Below are 15,370 nucleotides of genomic sequence, written 5' to 3'. Positions count from 1 at the left end.
TACCCAATGTGCTGGGTTCAGCACCTTCACTACATTGGCTCATGTGACACAGTTGTGTAGCATGTGATACAAAGTCTCGTGAGGTATGGAGCACCAATCCCACAGCACATGAGTGAAACCAGGGGTTTAGAGATGTAGTAACTTTGGGACATACTATGACACACCCTGTCTTCCATGTCAAGATGTTTTCTTGCCTTTCTTTTGTTTATTGTTGTTCATAGTCACACAGCTGGTCCAGAAGGAAGCCGGAATGACCCTCCCTGTAAAGCCAGGGTACCCGCCGTTTGGTCCGTGATTTGAAGTTAGGGTTACATGTAACTACCTCGTCTGAGAATGTAAGCTCTTGTTACTGCTTTTATTGTTACTGTTTTCTCTGGGAAACCTGTCTGCAGGAGCTTAAGTGTCTCAAAGTCCCTTGCATTTTTAATCCTCTATGATTTGGAATCTGGTTAGACCTCCAAAGCTCAGGGAGTAGCCCCCGGTTCCTGCAAATTCACTGGTCAATAAGAAACCACAGCATTTACTGTTGTAAATATTCCTCCATTAGATGTTAACTCTGCCGTCTTTCAGGTTTTCTGGGTTTTAAATTCCCACCCCCAAACTTTCATTAGCAAGATGTAATTTATTCATAATTTTTTTAAAAAATCTGATTTTTTAAAATTTTTTATGATGTATTATTGCTTTACTTTCGACAAGAAGCTATCAGACTAAGTAATCGAACTTGGGTTTTTGGATCATTTCAGCCTGTGTGACTATTTTTTTAACGAGTGACTATCAAGGTGGGTCTCAGGTTTTGGTGGTGGTGGGTGTGACCCTTTGACAATATGTGTAGGCAAAATGATAAAACAGGAGTGCTAAAAAGATACCCTGCTTCATCACCGGGGTGACATTTGTCCTTGGGGGGTGCGGAGATGTGGGACACAACTGTTGATGGCTTAGTGGGCACTGCACTTTCCTATTGGCACTGTATTTCTTAACAGATCATTTAAAGGAGAGGAAAGCCATTAGGGGAGGGGGGAAAGGAGAGAGAGAGGAGAGAAAGGGGAAAGGAGGGGGAGAGACAGAAATAGGGGGGAGAAAGAGAGGAGAAGGAGAAAGGGATAGAGAGGGGAGGGAGATGAGGGGAGAGAAGGGAGAGGTTTTGACTCGTTTAATGTCCCTAGGGTGCAGGTAGCAATTATCAATTTTATTAAGCATTGGCCCCTAATTACTACAATGTTCCATAATGTTCTGTGCAATAAATAGGAGGCGTACAAAGCTCCCCGCATAAACTGAAGCAAAGTGACTACGCTCAGGGAAAGTGGTTACACAGTTTTTGAGCTTCGAGTCCAGCCAGCCTCTTGCTTTTGTTTTTACGTGAATAATCAGCACGTAGGTTTAGCTTACAATTTTCTCAAAATTGAACTGGGTCAACCTGTCAGTATGAGACACACAGCTGAGAGTTTTTCCCAGAAGCCTTGCAGGGAAAAGAACTTTGGAAAGCCTACTCTGTCACCTGCCACGATAGGCTTCCCGGTGTTTACAACTCTTCCAGTGAATGGCAGTGATATTGCAAAATGTGATTCCGTGATCCTTTGTATTGCATGACGAAATGTTCCAATGTTTGCAAAACCCGTGTCAGCCAATCGCACACTCCAGCTTGCGGGTACATGAAGTTACAAAATCCTACATGATGCGAAAGTTCAAGGGAGAGTCTTGGATACTATTGTAACAGTACAAACTGTTCATGAACGTGACTATCCTGCAACATCCAACCCTTGTCAGCTTTTGGAATACGACCAAAAGCAATAGTCAGGTCACAGGACAAGGCTACTAAAGAACCCTCTCCCCTTTTTAAGTGCAAAGCTGGGTAAGGCCTCTGTTCTACATGTACGTCAGCCATGTCAGCTTACCACAACAGATTAAGTGCAAAGTCAGACACTGAGAATCTGCCTGTTGTTTATTTTAATCAAGCCATACATTAGAAAAGTTTGTAAAATGCAGAAAGACATAAAATGATGATGATGATACACACACACACACACACACACACACATATATATATATATAATTTATATTCTTGGACTTTCATTTTAATTTTAAGACATATTAGCAACATTAACAGAGCATAGGGTTTTGCTTTTGTTTTTGTTTTAAAAAAAAAAGAAACAGAATTGTTTTATTTTTAAATATGTGTTTGTCCTTGTCTGTGTATGGGTATGTGCACATGGGTGCAGTACCCATGGAGGCCAGAGGGTGGCACCAGATCTCTTTTGGAATCACAGGAAATTGTGACCTGTCTGAAGTGGGTGCTGGAAACTAAATTCTGGTCCTTTGCAAGAATAGTATGACCTCCTAACTGCTGAGCCATCTCTCTAGTCTCAAGGTGAACAATTTTTATTTTTTTATGAATTAAAAATTAATGTTATGTCTGGAATGATGGCTCAGCGGTTAAGAGCACTGACTGCTCTTCCACAGGTCCTGAGTTCAATTCCCAGTCACCACATGGTGACTCACACTCATCTGTAATGGGATCCGATTCCCTCTTCTGATGTGTCTGAAGACAGCTGCAGTGTACTCATATACATAAAAAAAACAATTTTTAAAAATTAATTTTAGATCTCTCTGCTTCAGTTTCTAATATGATAGATTGTTGACAGCTATACAAATGAACAAATGTTCCCTGGGGGTCCTCAAAGGGATCCTGAGAACAGTGTTTTAAGGAGCTGCTGGTTCCCATTTCCCAGACACCCTGAGTCAGCCTTCCTTATTATCATCAGCCCTTCTGTCCATGATGGTTTTTGTTTTCCTAGACCATGGTCCTTTGCTTCTTCTTAGGTGGATGTGTTGAGGGGCTGAAAAGTTGATGGAGTTTGGGAGATGGATTTTGACTCCATTGAGGCTTACCTGTTTTCCTCTTTCCATTCAAGGAGAGGCGAAGGAAGGAAGAGTGCTGTCATTCCAGGTGTACCAGAAAGGGTCCAACATCCCACCTATCAGAAAGAGCAAGGAGTAAATGTTGGTTTCAGATGAGAAGAGAAAAAAAGCAGATATGCTAAGGGGAGCTCTGAGAGGCAGAGAGAAAACACACACCACTAGCATCCCAGAGATCTCACATCCTTGAGGGCATCAGACTCCATTGCAGATGGTTGTAAGCCACCATGTGGTTGCTGGGAATTGAACTCAGGACCTCTGGAAGAGGAGTCAGTGCTCTTAACCTCTGAGCCATCTCTCCAGCTCCCAAATGTGATTTCTAAGAGAGGGCTCAGTACTATCAGCTATACTGGGTTTCCATTGGAATCCTCTACAAGCTAATTGTGGGCAACCACTCAGAATTCTCAGTAGCTACTAAAGTGGGGCACGCACAGCCCATTATCAAACTCAGTAAGTGTTATGCTGTGTTATACAGGTTAGCGTCGGATTAAACTAGAAATACAAGCCCATGTTTCCAGAAAATGCAATATGCTATATCTATATTGAAGCTAAAAAAAAGAATTACCATGGGCTACACACAGATTAATTACTATCTTCAAAGAATTACAATACTATCAAACATCCCTACCACGAAATTATGCTGAACAAAATTTAATCTTTCTGTGACTGTTCAAAAGAATTTAGGATCTTGTAATCCTCCAGGGACATTACCATTTTATAAATCGCACCCAAAAAAAAAAAATTCTCATTATTTCTGCTCGCTGGTAGTTTGGATTCAGGAGAAATGGGAATTTACTGTAATACTTTGAATTATTGAGTTCTGGAAGCTACAGCACTTCAAATATACATGCATTATATCACTTATCTTGCTCATGAAATTTACAAATGGAAACAGTTAGTAATGGGTGGATTTTTAGATACAAAGTCTGTTCCTTGATGTTCTAATGAATAATTCTTCCATTTGGCATTTCTAAATCAACACTGGCTTGCTTTGCTTTTGCAGCATATAATGTAATATACACATCAGCTGAAGATCAACTAGGCCTAAGGCTAGCAGCAAAGAAATTTGAACTATAATTTTATTGTATTTTAAAGTATATAGTAATCCGATTCCAGATTTCAGCTCATAAATGTTCCAATGAACCTGGATGGTACAATTTCTTTTCATATCAAAGAAAACTCCAGTCTGACATTGTAAAAGCCAACAACACATTTGCATGTACTCCTGGTTTTCATCAAACTCAAAATATTATTCAAACTGTACATGAAAAAAAAACTGTTTTAATTTAAAAGATGTTTTGTTCTTGTCTTCATTCTCAAACTCAGTGTAATCGAGCCTTCTATTTATGGATTAACTGTGGCCAAATATAATATATTTAATATATAAATGACTCTTGCCATGCTCGCAAATATCTCTCTCCCTTAAAATGTAATTAGTTTCTCTCTGCTGCTAAAAAATTTAGTGCACTCAAAAGCCAGGGCTTATTTCTGCATCTCCTGCTGTTTGGGGAGTATCTGTCCTCCCACGAGCAAGCACAGATAATCAAACCGGAGCCTGGAAAAGAAATTCTCTGGTTAGGAAACACGAATCTGTACTAAGTCTGATATAACAGATTAATACAGAGCATGCAGCACATTCAATAGGAAAATGGCATTTAAATATTAATACTAGATAAATACACTCTTGCTTCTGTCCTTGATAATTTATAAGTCATATGCTTCTAGAAGGAAGTAAATCATTCTTCGTTTATACCGTTGCTGGGAAACAAGCAGAAACTCGTAAAACAAGGCCCGGCTTTCCTCCTTAGCTCTGACAGGGTCCGGTTTCGACCTCATTCTCTTGCTGCCTTCATCTGTGTCCTGATTGGTGCTCGATCCTCCTCCGGTTTCCCATATTAAATGTATATTTCGCCAACCAAATATCTGAAGTGGTAATGTTCCAACAGTCCAAATGTCGATTACGAAAACAAACATTTGTTTCTCGAGCAAATGTTTTCACACAAAGGCATTTGATTCCCCGTACTGAAGCAAACAAACATTTGCTCTAGGCGCTTAAGACAGCCAAAAGTTCCTGCTGAAACATTTTGCAGGCTGGCTGGCTTTCCTCCCCGGAGCAGGGCTCGCTGATGTCCAAAGGATGTCTGCGAGGCCAGTTGCCGGCCTTCGGAACCCTTCCCAGTACGGAGCCCACTGAGAAGCTTAAACATTTTTAAATCACAGTTTGGAAGACAATGTGGGTTTAGTCGTGATGTCTTCATTAGAGTATATCTTGAGAATACTTTATTTGTTAGAACAAATTCAGCCTTGAACCCCATCATTCCAGGATGGAGTTCTTTGGAAAATTCACAAAGCCAATTCACACATAAAACCACTCAGGCAATTTGGTGGTCATTATTTATGCAGCGGCCCGTGAGGGCTCACTACGTGAATATTCCAGCCACTGCATTAATGTTTATGTTATCCCTCGAGCGAGGTCAAGATTATCCTTGTAAGTATATTTTATATAAGTGCATATCCTCTTCACTGTCGAGATGTAGCTTTCACAGAAAAAAAAAGTCTTCTTGTTTCCGTATTATTTAATGCTTTTTTTGAAATGAATCAATATTTCTAGGGAAGTAATTTACTTAAATACATGTTCTTTAAGGCGCAGGGAAATTGATTCTTTACTTCTGCTCCAAAGACATAGTATCCTAGCAACTGAGTCAGGATTGATTCTCTGGCTAGTTTTTCTAAACTGAAAATAGTTCCTAGCTCATTTAAAAACAAACCACGAAATCATCTTAAGAGGAAGGAATGAAGGAATGAATGAATGAATGAGTGAAGTGGACAGGGAGCATGCAGACACAGCAAGATGTCATTTCAGGAGTACTTAGTAGAAAATAGGACATTTTTAGATCTCTACCTAGTCAACTTACAGGAGGAGTCTGCTGATTTGTGAGGCCAGCCTGGGCTACACTGTGAGTTTCTAGGTCACTCTGGGTAAAGGGCGAGACCCTGTCTCACAACACAAACAAACAAACAAACAAACAAACAAAAACCAAGAATGTTGAACTGTGCTGGTTAGGTTTCTGTTTGGTTGTTTGTTTGGTTGTTTTTTGTCAACTTGACACAAGCTAGAGTCATCTGAGAAGAGGGGACTCAACTCAGAAAATGCCCCCGTCTCCATCAGATTGCTCATAGACAAGGCTTTGGGTGCTTTCCTTGGTTGATGATTGATGTGAATGAGTTCAGCCCACTTCTCCCGGGAAAGCAATGTGAGTAAGCCAGTAAGCAGCCCTCCTCCACGCCTCTGCTTCCCTTCCTGCCTCCAGGTTCCTGCCTGTGTTTCTGTACTGCTTTTTGTTTGTTTTTAAGCTTTATTTTTCATGTCCGTTGGTGTTTAGCCTACATGAATGTCTCTGTGAGGGCACCAGAAGCCCTGGAACTGGAGTTACAGACAGTTCTGAGCTGCCATGTGGGGTGCTGGGGATTGATCCTGGGTCTTTTAGAAGCACACCCTGTGCTCTTCATCACGGAGCCATGTCTCCAGCCTCTGCCCTGTTCTTTTAATTAAATGCTTTTCATGATGAACTACAACCAGTGAGGTGAAATAAACCCTTTCCTCGCCAAGTTGGTTTAGATCATGGTGCTTAGCAGACATGTCTGAAAAGGACAGACCTCTTGTATTGGCACTTGTGAGTTGGGTGGCGGCCATTCTTGTGATGGTGGATTTGACAGATATTGTGGCCAGTGGCTTCCAGTAAAATATTACTTCAAACAGAAATGGAGAACTGAGGACCAGGCAGGGCCCTGTGATGCCGACCCTCTAGCTTACGTTTAGACTGAGTCCAAAGCATGCTTTGTTTTCCCCCAAAAACTCCCAAAGGAGAGCAAAGAAGCTGAACGCAGTGGCAGGGGGAAGCCACCAGGGAGAGTGGGTCAGTGCTAGTATTGTTGAAGGTGCCAAAGCTGTTAATGATATGGAGAAGGCGGAGTTTAGTCTGCGTGGTGACCAGGTGGGGGAGGGGCAGTCAAGTACCTCTTAAATCCTCTGGGGGACATTTGAATCAACAGTCTCTGTCATCCCACTATCTATCCATGGTCTTATATAGTATAATATATATACTGTAGCTGTCTTCAGACACACTGGAATAGGGCATCAGATTCCATTACAGATGGTTGTGAGCCACCATGTGGTTGCTGGGACTTGAACTCAGGACCTCTAGAAGAGCACTCAGTGCTCTTAACCGCTGAGCCATCTCTCTAATCCAAATCCAAAGAGGTCTAAGACCTCATTTGTGAAGATGATACTACTCACAGCAGCCACCAGGCAGCACCCCACACACACTGCGCAGTAAGTAGTGACATTTAAAAGTAGAAATGGCTCAGCAGTTGAGAGAACTGGCTACTCTTCCAGAAGCCCCGGGTTCAATTCCCAGGAGATGTGAAGTCCTCTTCTGACCCGTGGTGTGCAAAGGTATCCACTCGTACACATAAAATAAAAATGAAATTAAATCCCCCTCCCAGTCGTGAAACTTTGTTCTGCAATAACAAAATTTATACCCATAGCAATTTAATGTTACCATCAACCATTTCAATATAGATACATAAGGAAAAAATTATATTTGGCACTCCCCAATTTTAATTCTTTTTCTTCACAATCTCAGGTTTTACTTTCTCTTATCCCACAAAATTTTATTCTAGTATCATTAATATTTGATTTTAAGTCTTTTTAGACTCACTCTAGTGGAACTTCCTGTTGCTATAAATAAAAACAGAAACTGGAATTTCACTTCCTGGAACCAGTAAAGCTCTGGGTCCCTTAGAAAACTTTTCTTCAGAAGACATTGATCAAGACAACACAAATATACTTTTAACATTTTTTTTTATGAGTGACAATAAAAGTGAAATTTGAAATTTATTAAAAGCACACACGTGTAAGTCAGGGGAGGCTTTATACATATACTCAGCGAGCCAGAATCAACATGAATAATCTTATCCCCAAGCACAGCCTGTCCCAAGCACAGATCAGATGGACTGACCCCCCACAATTATATCTTCCCATTTTCCAAGCATGGCTGTGATTCAGCTGACCTCGTTCATTTACATTTCCAATATAATCACCCACCATCAGGGGCACTTTAAATGACAAAGGAGGCCCCACCCTGACGCTGGCCTGATTGGAGAGGGACAAGATGTCCCTGTCCCTGGTGGTTCTTTAAGCAGCAATTTTGTTTTCTTTTACTAAAACTCCTCTGTGACAAAGTAGCAACTTCCATTTCCAGCCACAGCCTCTTGGCTTTCGGCTGTTTGCTTATTTAAGAATGGTTTAAAAGCAAAGCGTTTGGTTTGCTGGGGGAAAACAACAGGAGCAAACAAACGTTCTGTTTACAGGGTTTAGCTGATGGAAATTCTAAAGTTGATTCTAAATCTCTCCTTCAGTTTCTTTCTCCTAATTAAAATTAACCCGACTTACTAACAAAATAAATGTTATTTTTTTTTAAGCGAGGCAATGGGGGGTAGCTGAACATAGTTTGGCAGGGGCAGGAAACACACTGTTTCTTTAGGCAGTGAGGTAGAAAATCTAGTCTCTGGATACCACACGTCCTGTGAAATAACAGCAGAGGAAAAACAATTTAGCAAATTCTATTTATTTTTCACAGCCAAAGTCACGATTCTCTTCCCGCAGAATGGAGCCTTAGAATCTTGATATCAAATTTAATAATACCAGATTCTTTATTTTCCAGAATAAATAGATTTGGGGACCCAGCCAGTGGAATTTTCCACTTCAATTAGCCACAGTGGGGAGTTTGCATTGTTACACAATTGTAATGAAGTTTAGTAACAAGCATCACAATGGAAAATTAATAAAAGCTCAGCGTAGCCCAGCCCATTCAAGTAATTGTCAATTAAGGCTACAATCAATATGGAGGTAATAGCTCATGAACACGGATGCTTGGATATTTACTTCATTAGCATCTCGAATCGATGTGACCGTTAGGCATAAGAGGGGAAGAACGCTTTCATAGATTGGAGGTACTCATAGCGGGAGAATGGGCAGTCAGAGACAACTCCAGGATCTGAATTTGCATATCTGCAAATGTCCAGGAACAGCCACTCCCATCCAGAGAAGACGTTACTAGAAGGCAGAGTTTCCTTCCAACCTGGAAGACGGAATCCTTGAAGAGTACCTCGGTTTCCTTTTCTGTATTTGGGGCACCGATCAGTTTACGATTATTTCCGTCTTTGTATTTGCCTCAAGTCCCCTGTCGACTGTAGATAATTGTTTTGTTTTGTTTTTCTTTTCTGTTGTTAAGGATATGGCTATAGAGCCAGTACATTGGTGCCGTGTGTAATAGCACTTGCAGCCAAAGGCTGACCCCTTCAGTTCAATTCCTAGAACTCATGTAAAGGTAAAAAGAGAACAGACTCCATGAAGTTGTCCTCTAAGCTACATACACACAGGGTGGTGGCGGGGACAGAGAGACAGAGAGAGATAAAGAGACACAGAGAGACAAAGAGAGATAAAGAGACACAGAAACAGAGAGACAAGGATACAGAGAGAGAGAGAGAGAGAGAGAGAGAGAGAGAGAGGGAGGGAGAGAGAGAGAGAGAGAGAGAGACACGCTACTGTGAATATTTCTTCTAGTCTCTGTCATAGCACTGGGCATCGGCCCGCAGCTGAAGAGTAATTCTTAGGATCAGCACTGCTGGCTCTGTGTCTTACTACCCCACCCTCACACCCCTCACACGCCTTCTTCCCCTCCCCTTAAACCAAACACATGCACAGTAGGACGTCAATGCGTATTCTGGAACCTGGGAACTGCGAATTGCATAGAACTATACCTAGTGCGTGGAAAGTAGCCATCTGGAGTGTGCCAAGCAGGGCATGCTGTCGGTTTTCCTGCTGGGTTGGGTCAGTTTGTCTCTGATCCCATCACTCGACAATTCAACCCCATCACTATCCCATTGCTGCACAAATTACTTATTTACTTGGTCTGATTATCTGAGAATGTATGGGCTTCCATCTTCCATCAGAATATAGTGCCTGTGGTTTGCACAATCTTTCCAGGGTCTGGGACTGTCCCCCATGCTGCTCTGCAGTGACGCACACCTTTAATCCCAGCACTCGGGAGGCAGAGGCAGGTGGATCTCTGTGAGTTCGAAGCCAGCCTGGTCTATAGAGCACGTTTCCAGGACAGCCAGGGCAGCATGGAGAAACCCTACCTCAAACCACTCCCACCCCAAAGAAAAAGAGATAGCAAAAAACAAAAAACAAAAAAACGCAATGGGGTTCCATTGTTCTATCTAGGAATGAGATCAGCACCTAACAAGACAGGGCGCTTAGCAGAGGACAAATGTGTCATCTAACACGCTGGGCATCCTCAACTTCTGCTCTCTTGGCCCAGTCACCTTGAAGGACTGATGCTCAAATGGACCTGGCTAAGGCCCTTGGGAGGGGTGTGTCAAGAAACACTTGGAAGCCATGGCTGCGTTAATTTAGGGATACTGTTATTTACTGTCTCACAGACAACCCCTTTACAAGGACTGTTAAAGACAAAGTCTTTGATGTCATATTAGAAAAACCTAGGCTTTTTTCTGAGCCACTGGGTTCTTGCTATTTTTGGTTGTTTTTTTTTTTGTGTGTGTGTTTTACTTTTGTTGGTTTGTTTTGTTTTTTTTTTTTCTGAGAATCTAGCAAATGACCTTTTTCTGTTTACACTGGGAATTAGGAGACTTTGTATTTTACCTGAAATGACAACCACTCATTGAGGGTCTTGTCTAGATTTGTTTATTCTATTTCATGCATTACAAGTATTTTGCCTCTATGTTTGTATGTGCCTGGGTGCCACAGAGGTCAAAAGAAGACATGGAATCCCCTGGCACTCGAGTTGCGGATGGCTGTGAGCCACAATGTGGGCTCTGGGGACTGAACCTGAGACCTCTGCAAGAGCAGCAAGTGCTCGTAACCGCTGAGCCATCTGTCTGGCCCCTAACTGAGTATTTTAACCAACATCTTAAAGCCTGGGGTTATCGTAGTTTCACATTTTCTTGATGGAATTTCATTTATTTTATTTTTTAAAAAAGGTATGTAGCTATGTATGCAACACTAAACCATTCTGGAGCCAGTCGGTGTATAAATATCTAAAGAACAGACCAATTGCTCTAACATTCACTAGGTGCTCTCTGCCGGGGAACGGGTTGATGGTGAGGTCCTCTGAACAAACCCAATAGAAAAGGAGTCCCTGGCAGTGAAGAGCCCCTGGGGAGGCTGCTCCTGCAGCCTGTGGACCTCCAAGATGCAAACACCATCGGGAACACTACACATTTGAAGTGTCAAAGCCAGAGCCACACACAGCAAGGCAGAGCTAGGAGCTGTGTGCCTAGGGATGGCTCCTGCTTCTCTTTCCAAACTTCTGGTAATGGGCGGGGCTTCCTTTTTGCGCTAACTCTCCAGCCGCAGTGGCTTCCCATGAACGGCAGACAAGGGAAGGACATGGAGGACAGACAGAGAGAGAGAGATCTTGATTCTCTGCTTATCATCTAGTGTTTTACATCACACTAAGCATAAATTCCTTATGTGGGTCTACAGTGAACCGAACCTTCTGGAAACCTTTATTCCTACCTCCGTGGTCCTCATGGCCTTGCTCTCTGTCTTCCCTCGGTCATCCCAGGTCCGGACATAGTGTTTAAAATTCAAAGATTATATTTATTTGTTTGTGTTTGTGTGGAAGAGTCAGAAGGGAACTTGAAGGAGTTGATTCCTTCCTTCTACCCCGTGGGTCCTGCGTCAGTTGCCTTGGCAACAAACACTTTTACCCACTCACTAGCCCCAACCGGGACGTCTTTGTCCCCATCATTCAGAAAAGGAATCTCAGTTTCTGGTCTTTATCCAGCTCTCAGCTCACACGGTACCACGTCTTACCATCCCATTGGATGAATGGCGTCCAGCTGTAAATATCAACACTCCCACCCCCGGTTTATCACGGTGGATTCAACAGTCCCAGTTTGGGTTTACACCAATGTGTGGACGGCTGCTATACAGGTGATTGCAAAGAGCCGAGGTTACTGCTGAGTATAGTAAGTGGAATCCTAGAAGTATCTTGTGGGTGGGGGTGCCAAGGGTAGGAGGGGGATAAGATTTTGTCGGTCTAGTTTCTGGTGGTTTTGTTTGTTTGATAGCATGTGTTCTCTTATATGCAGCACATATCTTTAAAAAGATTTCTTTTGCCTGCACATATCTAAATGTCCCACATGAATGTCTGATATCCATATGTAAATATATGTATGTGTATATATGCATATATGTACATGTGTATGTGTATATATGTGTATGTGTGTCTGTGCGTGCATGTGCATGCTTGCCTGCATGTGTACATGTGTGCTTATGCGCTTATATGTTTATATGCATGTATGTATATATGTTACAGAGGAAAATATAATATGAAGCTATATGTTTGCAACAGTATAAGTTTATAAGCATATGTCTCTTACTAAAACACACTCACAATACACACATTTAGAGGGGGAGAGAGAGAGAAAATGGACACACTGACTGGCAAAGGTCAGAAACATTAACGCGGCAGAGGCAGGTGGATTTCTGAGTTCGAGGCCAGCCTGGTCTACAGAGTGAGTTCCAGGACAGCCAGGGCTACACAGAGAAACCCTGTCTCGAAAAACAAAACAATAAAAATTTACTGTTGGGCTAGAGAGATGGCTCAGTGGTTAAGAGCACTGACTGCACTTCCAGAGGTCCTGAGTTCAAATCCCAGCAACCACATGGTGGCTCACAACCATCTGTAATGAGATCTGATGCCCTCTTCTGGTGTATCTGAAGACACCAGAATACAATGTATTCATATATAATAAATAAATAAATCTTTTAAAAAAAAGAAACATTAATGCTTGTTCACTGTGGGAGGCAAAACGATGGCTAGGTTTTATTTCTATGTTCCATACGTCTCTGTATGTTTGACACTGAATGTATAGTTTTTTTTAGCATGGTATTTTAAAATGTCACTTTCCTGTTTGAGGGCGGGGGTGGTGGAGGAAGAATACCAGATAAGTACTTGATGCCCACTTAAATTTGAATTTCAGATAAACAATATTAGTTCTTAAAAAGTATACTCCCAGTAGCACGTAACAGCAAATAGTAAAAAGTATTCATTGTTACCTAAAATTTGGAGGTTGCCTGATGTTCAGGGTTTTGGTTTTTTTGCTGGATCCAGCTACCCTAAATCCTGACAACCTAAGGGCCAGGGCATCTCCTCAAGTCTCTGGATAATTTTTCCATCCGTATGCTCTGTTCCCACCTCCGATGAGACTGCGGTATGTGTCTGTCACCTACTTAGCCACCTTCAGATTCTTATACATCCTCCAAAGCTACTCTAGATTCTGGGGACCATGAGTGTTGTAGCAGCCTGGAACCAGCTATCATGATGTGCTAGGGGATACCCATGTCCCTAATGTGCTCACCATGACTCTCCTGCCCTCCTTGGTGAGACTAACTCGATCTGACACTATGAGGATAGCTCTCCTGGGAGCTGTCCAACGCCCCCTCCCCCATCCTCACTGATGGGCCTCTGTGCACAATCTTTGTTTCTGACTATCCTCCCCATCAGTGAGGCTCCAGTACAGAAACAACAAGCATACAGGCAAGATGGAAGCTTTCTAGAATGCCTGCGGTCTCAGGATCAGGCCTTCTTACTCTGCGTCTCTGGGTCTTTGACAGAGCCTGGGCTCAGACAGGAAGGTCTCTTCTGTCTATTGAGAACCCTGGGGTGGAGAAAGCCTCTTACTAACAACCACAAAGCTGACAGAGTTGTCCTTGCTTCTGAGAGACTGTCTTTTGGCTTCTCATTTCTGCCAGGACACATCTACATCCAGAATGGCTTTCTTTGGGGACCCTGGCCAGTGGCCAAGCACCAGCATGACCCCTGGGGGAATCTTAACTCACTCACTGCTTTGCCCTCTGGAATAGCTGACGCCCTGGAATGATTTCAAGTAGAGACACCTGGGAGGCAACACTGGCCATGTAGTTGATGACCCAAGTGTCAGTGGTTAACCAGGGTTAAAACATTGGGCTTTGAACATGCCCCTCAACTCTCCAGGCCCCTGTTCATCTTAGCAAGATGGGTGTCTTCAACCAGTGCCAAGAAAAAGGTCTTTTAATGTGACAGTCTCACAATGTGAACTTTAGGGGGTTTGTTGGTTGGGGAATTCCATTTCCTGAGCCAGAGAATCGTAGCAGTGACTTGAGTAGGTGAGCTTCATTGATTGGTTCTGGCAGGATATAGGAAGAAGATTGGCTTCACCCTTCTGAAACACCAGGTGCAGCTCTTATACACACCGCTAGTCCTACGTTTGAGAACTGCTTTCTACATCCAGGAAAATGGAGCCACCAAGAGGTTACTTGAATTTTTTTTAAAAAAGAGTTATTCAGGGTAGCAAATGTAGCCCCAGAAGTTGAACGGGGATTGTCATCTAGTGAACTTGGCTACAGTAGCATGAAGTTCTTTGTGATTAGCTCTGAGCTGTAGCAGGTGTGAGAACAGGACTGGGATGAGGGATGGGGGGAGAAGGTCTCTGCTCTTTCTGTTGTGATTGATCTACAGGCTGGGAATGTGTGAAAAAGCCTTCACCTAACTTCCACTTATTGGAGATGGATGCCAGACCATCTACAGGGTCATGTGCTCTGACATTCTCCTCACGTCCGGGGTCTGGTTCCTGAAATACCTTCAAGGGCCTTCCCTCTGCTGCCAAGGTAAGAAAAGTAAAAGTTTAAACATCTCCGCTACTCAACCGATTTAATCATTTTCCCAAGAACAGGAGTTGACAGGATGGAAGTGATGGGGAAGACACGGGTACCATGTTTACCCCAGTGAAGCCATTGAGAGATAAAGAGGGGTTGTGACAGAGGGGAAGAGACAGGAAGCATGACACAAGTCCAGAATGGAGTGAGCAATCAAATAAATTAACTTCCTGGCTACAGTGGGCTCTTGCCGTGTTGGGTCTTCTGAAGAATAGTCACAAGAAAAATATTAAGAAATTATATTGGGGCCAATAGCATAGAGTTTTGTTAGGATAGGTATAGGTATATATGCGTCTGTGTGTGCAGGTCTGTGTGTATAATTAATATATATAATAAATGTATATATAGTATATATTATAAGTATATATGATATATAAATATATATTAATATTATAATAATTATATACATTAGCTATATATGTATATTTTATATATTTCTATTTGTATGAACGTCTGGCATTTAAATGGTATTAGCTGTTCTGTTTGGAGAAACCAAATCACTTTGGAGTCCAGAATTGTCCATGAAGTGTAGTCACAGAAGCCTTGACCTATTTGGATGGTGTCAGGTTTGAGTTCCCAGGAACACTATGAGTTGAGGGTCATGAGAGAGTGCTTGGTTAAAGAAATAACCCCTGAGGAAGACAGATAAGGTTGTGGGGAGAGCAA

Source organism: Grammomys surdaster, unplaced genomic scaffold, assembly GCF_004785775.1.
Source record: "Grammomys surdaster isolate TR1022 unplaced genomic scaffold, NIH_TR_1.0 367, whole genome shotgun sequence".
NCBI classification, from domain to species: Eukaryota; Metazoa; Chordata; class Mammalia; order Rodentia; family Muridae; genus Grammomys; species Grammomys surdaster.
The sequence above is the reverse complement of the archived record's forward strand: the minus strand, read 5'-3'. Positions refer to the sequence as shown.